Raw genomic sequence first — 7,343 nt, forward strand, 5'->3', positions numbered from 1 at the left:
TGGCCTGCAAAGTTTCTATTGCGAATTCAGTTGACAGTCTTATGGGAACTCCTTTATAGGTAATTAATTGTTTTTTTCTTGATGCTTTTGACATTTTCTCTTTGTCTTTAAACTTTGCCATGATATTATTATTATTATTATTATTATTATTTATATTTTTTTATTGATTTCTTACAGAGAGGAAGGGAGAGGAATAGAGAGTCAGAAACATCGATCAGTTGCCTCCTGCACATCCCCCATTGGGGATGTGCCTGCAACCAAGGTACATTCCCTTGACCGGAATTGAACCTGGCACCCTTCAGTCTGCAGGTTGACGTTCTATCCACTGAGCCAAACTGGTTAGGGCCATTTTATTATTTTATTATTATTATTACTAGGGGCCTGGTGCACGAATTCATGTACCTTGAAAGGAACTGTGGGCCCTAACCGGTTTGGCTCAGTGGATAGAGCATTGGCCTGCAGACTGAAAGGTCCCAGGTTCGATTCCAGCCAAGGGCATGTACCTTGGTTGTGGGCACATCCCCAGTAGGAGGTGTGCAAGAGGCAGCTGATTGATGTTCCTCTCTCACTGATGTTTCTAACTCTCTGTCCCTCTCCTTCCGCCCTGTGAAAAATCAATAAAATATATTTAAAAAAAAGAAAAAAAAGAAAGGAACTGTGGGCCGTGAGGCTGTGGTGAGCACAGGGGCAGGTCTCAGCCCATCCTCTGCACCCCCGCCCAGCTCCTCCTGCCACAGCCCCTGGTCCCCTGTCTGCTGGCAGCTCCGCTTCTGCTGCTCCCACTTGCTGATGGTGCCAGCTCACCTTGCACCTGCTGCTGGCACCAGAGCTGCCACTCGCACCTGCTGCCGGTGCTGGCCCCGATCGCTCAGCACTGTCAGTGGGTGTGAGTGGCGGCTGCCCCTCAGGGCTTCTCCACCTCCCCCTGCTCCTGAGGGGTGGGACCGTGGCACAGTGGTGCAAAGAATTTTCAGTAACCACCAGAGGCTCGTCCCAATGACAGCAACTGGCACCCTGCCTTGGTCTGGCACCCCCGCTTACCTGCTCCACCATCCCACCATGGCCGTCGCCCGCCATGTTCTGTGCTCTCCGCCTGCTACCGATGCCTGCCATGTTCTGTGCATGCCCCCTTCTGGTCATAGTGAGTGGTCGAACTCCCAGTCAACCGCCCTGGGACAATTTGCATATTAGGCTTTTATATATGTAGATTAAAAAAAGATTCTTACCCAATGATTTTTTTCCCATTGATTTTTAGGGAGAGTGGAAGAGAGAGGGAAACACAGAGAGAAACATTGATATGAGAGAAACACATTGATTGGGTGCCTCCTGCACGAACCCTGACCAGGCTTTGGGCCCGAGGAGGAGACTGCAACCAAGGTACATGCCTTTGACCAGAATTGAACCCGGGACCTTTTGGTCCACAGGCCGATGCTCTATCCACTGAGCAAAACTGGCTAGGGCTAAACTTCGCCATTTTAATTATAATGTTTTGGTGTGGGCCTCTTTGGGTTTATTTTGTTTGGGACTCTGCATTTCCTGGACCGGTATGTCTATTTCCTTTGCCACATAGGGAAGTTTTTATTATTTCTTCAAATAGGTTTCAAATTCCTTTCTCTCCTCTCTCCTATGATGTGAATATTGGTATGCTTGATAATGTCCCAGAGGCCCTTTAAACTATCTTCATTTTTTATTGTTGTTGTTCTGATTGGATGTTTTCTGCTTCCTTATCTTCCAAATTGCTGACTTAATCCTCTGCTTCTTCTAATCTACTGTTTACTTCTTTTAATGTATTATTCATTTCTGACTGGTCCTTTTTTATGTTTTCTATCTATTTTTATGTTTTCTATCTCTTCACTGAAGTTCTCACTGAGTTGATCTATTCTTTTTTTAAAATGTATTTTTATTGATTTTAGAGAGGAAGGGAGAGAATGAGAGAGATAGAAACATCAATGATGAGAGGGAATCATTGATTGGCTGCCTCCTGCACACCCCCTACTGGAGATCGAACCCGCAACCCGGGCATGTGCCCTTGGCTGGAATCAAACCCGGGACCCTTCAGTCCACAGGCCAATGCTCTATCCACTGAGCCAGACCAGCTAGGGCTGAGTTGATTTATTCTTTCACTAAGTTTGTTGAGCTTCTTTTTTAAAATATATTTTTTATCGATTTCAGAGAGGAAGGGAGAGGGAGAGAGAGAAAAACATCAGTGTCAGAGAGAATCATTGATTGGCTGCCTCTTGCACACCCCACATTAGGGATCAAGCCCACAACCTGGGCATATGCCCTGACTAGGAATTGAACTCTGACCTCCTGGTTTATAGGTTGATGCTCAACTACTGAGCTACACTGGCTGGGCTGTTGAGTTTCTTTATAACCAGAGTTTTGAACTGTGCACCTGGTAGATTGCTTGTTTCTATTTCATTTAGCTCTTTTTCTGGAGTTTTGTCCTGTCATTTAATTTGGGACATGTTTCTTTAGCTCCTCGTTTTAGCTGCCTCCCTGGGTTGTTTCTATGTATTAGGTGGAGCTGGTATGTCTCCTGGTCTTGGTAGAGTGGCCTTATGTAGTAGGTGTCCTGTGGGGCCCAGTGGCATAGCCTCCTGTCACCCGAGTTGCTCCAGGTGCACTTCCCATGTTGGCCATGTGCACCTTTCTATTGTAGTTGAGCCTCGATTGCTCTTGGCACATCAATGGGAGGGATTGACCTCTAGGCCAGTTGGCTGAGAGGACCCACTTCCATTACAGTAGAGGATCTGCTATGCAGTTTCCTCCTTCTCCACCCTCCCCCACCCAGACACGACCTTCTTCAGTGGGACTCTGGTGCTCACTGAGTCCATCCCTTGAGTGTGTCGCTCATGGAGGTGGTTGGGTGGTGCTCCAGCATGGTCTAAAGCTGTCCACTGGATAGGCTGGCTAAGGGGTTTTCCCAAAGGTACAGTCCAAGGTCAGCCTCTGCTTTTTCCCTGCCTGGAGCCTCATGGCATTAGCTACTAAGCAGTCTGCAGATGGTTGCCAGTTGTGCTGGACATGGAGATACCCAGGAGAGGCCAACCTGTGAACCGAAGCCAGCTACTGCTCAGTACAGAGCTTGAGGCTGCTTAGTGAGAGTTACGAGACATGTTGAGGCCAGATGCTATTTGTTTGGGTTTTGTGGACCTTTGAGATTTTAGAAAAGTCTGCAGCAGGAGCCACGACAGGCCATTTGTATGAAAATATCACTGGAGTCAGCTTGGGTGGGCCTGTAAGTTGGGTGGAGTGAGGTCTCAGGGAATCACCAGACATAGGCAAACAGTGTAAACCAGGTTGATGGAGACTCAGGTATGGCACGAGTGGCTTGTGCCTGCAGGGGAAAGGTAAGCAAAGGAACAATGGCCTCTACTGTGGCGAGCGGCACGGCCTTGGCATACTCAGCCCCAGGGCACCTTCTGTGCTGTGCCAGCTCAACCTGGTTCGGAGACCCTGCGAGGGGGCGGTGAAGGATCAAGAAAAGACAAACAAGAGAATGAAAGCTGGGTCTCAGTGGGATGCTGCTTCACTGATGGAGAGACAGTGCCAGCGCCCACAAGCTGTGTCTTTATTTTATAGCAGATGCCAGGAGACAAAGTAAGGGCGTGATCAAGATATTTACAACATTCTTGTGGGTTTCAGTCCCACTCAATTTACACGCACCTGAACTCTATCACTGCCACATCACTCAGGCACGTGGGTGTTTGGACCATAGGTTCAAGCTTACAACTATAGCTGTTGGCTATAATTGTGCTGGGAGGGCTCTGCCCTCCAAGCTGGGACTTGCACGTGGCAATGAGAGGACTGTGCCCTCTCCTCAGTCCAAGGCTTGAACCTGTCCAAAACACTGTAGCCGCGCCCCACACTCTACCACCATTTTTGTCTGGGAGAAAGCTGCTCCTCCAGCTCCTACCCTGAAGTCAGACCACTCAGTTTCTCACAGTATGTTCCTGGCACCTTGCGTACTGCTGTCCCAGTGCTGAGCTCTGAGTGAGTGAGTCTCAGTAAATCTGTGTGTGGGCCCTTTAAGAGGAATGCTTGGGACTCCAACAGCCCCATCAGGACTGCTTTTAATAAAAATAAAAATAAAAATAACCCAAGAAACAATGTATTAGGGACGAAAAATTTTCCACTCCCATCGAAGGTTCTTTTGACTGGTTTAATAATCAAATTGAGATGGTTATGTGGGAAAAATGGAATAAATTTTAATAACATGTACACCTCTTGTTTACAAGGGAGAGACCCAAGAACACTGAATAACTCGCTAAAATAGTGGAAGCTGTCACCTTAAATCCCATCCACTTTCAGCTAAAAGCAAAAGAAGATGTTAGGGGTGAAGAGGTAGTCATGGGAAGTTACCAGGTAAAGCACAACAAACAAGGGTAAGATTGTTAGGCAGATTTATATGCAGGGGCCTTCTCCATGTACAGATTAAAATGTCCTTTATAAATGTGAATATCCTCTTACAAAGGATTACTTCTATTTGGTTTTCATATCTTCTCCCAACTCTGCTGTTTGTTAAAATTAGCCAGCCTAAAATAATCAATATTCCCAAGGTGGCAGCTCCGCTCACCTTCATTGGCAGACAAAGATAATATGGCAGTTTTGTGGGTTAGAACTTTAATTTGCAGTGAAGCTAGTGAACTAGTCATGCATATATACGTGGATTAGGATAGATAGCATATCCAGTGAAACAATAGAATACTGCTTATATATATAGTTCAAGGCTGTGTATGTAGTAAAACTATAAATATGCCCACCTAAGGACGTCCAAACCTGCAGAGAATTTTGTGAGTTTATTGAGCCAAACTGATGACATATGCTGCAGAGCAATATTTCAAATGCTCCCGAAAATAACAGTTTCACAGCTTTTCTTATGCATTTGAAATTAAGGAGAAAGCAAGGTGGGGATTGGCTTATAGGATAGTTAATAAGATTGTATGCTCATGTTAATAGCGCCTCTGAGGGATATTACTTTTGTTTTTTCAAAGGTCTGTTAACCTAGAGGCACAAGAACAATGGACAGGGCTGGCTTAAAACCTTTCATTAAAGAAGTCATAGGCCTGGGGCATGACTGCCCACCATGACCTGCCTAGTTAGGAATTTATAATCTACTAGAGGCCCGGTGCACAAAAATTTGTGCACTCGGGGGGAAGGGGGGGTCCCTCAGCCCGGCCTGTGCCCTCTCACAGTCTGGGACCCATCAGGAGATAATGACCTGCTGGCTTAGGCCTGCTCCCGGGTGGCAGAGGGCAGGCCCAATCCCTAGGTGCAGCCCCTGGTCGGGCTCAGAGCAGGGCCAATTGGGGAGTTGGGGCACCGCCCCCTGTCATGCACAGAGCAGGGCGGATTGGGAGGTTGTGATGCCACCCTCAGTCACGCTCAGGGTAGGGCCGATTGGGGGGTTGGGGCACCGCCCCCTGTCACACTCAAGGCAGGGTCCATAGGGAGGTTGCAGCGCCACTCCTGTCATGCACAGAGCAGGGCCCATCAGGGGGGTTGGGGCTCTGTACCCTGTCACACAGAGCAGGGCCGATCAGAGGGTTGGGGCTCTGCACCCTGTCACACTGATCCCGGTGCTGGGAGGCCTCGCTGCTCTGCTGATCCCAGGGCCAGGACGCCTCTCGGCTCCCCTGATCCCTGGCCTGTAGGCCTCTCGGCTCCGCTGATAACTGGGGCCTGGAGGCCTCTCGGCTCCGCTGATCTCTAGCCAGGAGGACTCTCGGCTGCTGATAACCTGGCTGGGAGGCCTCTCGGCTCTGCTGATCATGGGTCCCGGAGGCCTCTGGACTCCGCTGATCACCGGGGCTGGGAGGCCTCACGACTCTGCTGATCACCTGGGCTGGGAGGCCTCTCGGCTCCGCTGATCACCGGGGCTGGGAGGCCTCTCAGCTCCGCTGATCACCGGGGCTGGGAGGCCTCTCGACTCTGCTGATCACCTGGGCTGGGAGGCCTCTCAGCTCCGCTGATCACCTGGGCTGGGAGGCCTCTCAGCTCCGCTGATCACCAGGGCTGGGAGGCCTCTCGGCTCCGCTGATCACCTGGGCTGGGAGGCCTCTCGGCTCCACTGATCACCTGGACTCCGCTGATCACCGGGGCTGGGAGGCCTCTCGCCTCCGCTGATCACCAGGGCTGGGAGGCCTCTTGGCTCCGCTGATCTCGGGGCCTCCGACTCCGCTGATCGCGGGCCGGGAGGCCTCTCGGCTCTGCTGATCACCTGGGCCGGGAGGCCTCTGGACTCCGCTGATCACCTGGGCTGGGAGGCCTCTCGACTCCGCTGATCACCGGGCCAGGAGGCCTCTCGGCTCCGCTGATCACCGGGGCTGGGAGGCCTCTTGGCTCCGCTGATCGCGGGGCCTCGGACTCCGCTGATCACCGGGGCTGGGAGGCCTCTTGGCTCCGCTGATCGCGGGGCCTCCGACTCCGCTGATCGCGGGGCCTCCGACTCCGCTGATCACCGGGGCCGGGAGGCCTCTGGACTCCGCTGATCACCGGGGCTGGGAGGCCTCTCGGCTCCGCTGATCACCTGGGCTGGGAGGCCTCTCGGCTCCGCTGATCACCGGGTCTGGGAGGCCTCTCGGCTCTGCTGATCACCTGGGCTGGGAGGCCTCTTGGCTCCGCTGATCGCGGGGCCTCCGACTCCGCTGATCACGGGGCCAGGAGTGGGCCGGGAGGCCTCTCGGCTGATCACCGGGGCTGGGAGGCCTCTGGCTCCGCTGATCACCGGGGCTGGGAGGCCTCTCGGCTCCGCTGATCACCAGGGCTGGGAGGCCTCTTGGCTCCGCTGATCGCGGGGCCTCGGACTCCGCTGATCACCGGGGCCGGGAGGCCTCTGGACTCCGCTGATCACTGGGGACGGGAGGCCTCTCGGATCCACTGATCGCGGGCCGGAAGGCCTCTTGGCTCGGATGATAACCGGGGCTGGGGGGCCTCTAGGCTCTGCTGATCGCGGGGCTGGGCCGACTCTCGCCTCCCTGATTGCGGGGCTGGGCCGACTCTGGCCTCCGCTGATCTCCGGGCCGGGAGGCCTCTGGACTCTGCTGATCCCAGGCCCTGAGGCCTCTCTGCCCTGCTGCTTCAGGGCTGTTTGGCTTCGCTCTGCTTGGAGCCTGAGTATGCAAATTAACCGCCATCTTTTAGCTTCTATAATTGAAACATTGTATCTTTTGGAGTTGTTGCTTCAGGAGCTCAGAGCCCCGCAGCTGCGGGGATCCTTGACTTTCTCCATCGCTGGGGCAACCAAGCCTCCTATTCTCAGCTGCCTGGCTGCCAGCCGCCATCTTGGCTGACAGTTAATTTGCATATCTCACTGATTAGCCAATGAAAAAGGTATCGGT

This window comes from Myotis daubentonii, chromosome 13 (genome assembly GCF_963259705.1).
Source record: "Myotis daubentonii chromosome 13, mMyoDau2.1, whole genome shotgun sequence".
NCBI classification, from domain to species: Eukaryota; Metazoa; Chordata; class Mammalia; order Chiroptera; family Vespertilionidae; genus Myotis; species Myotis daubentonii.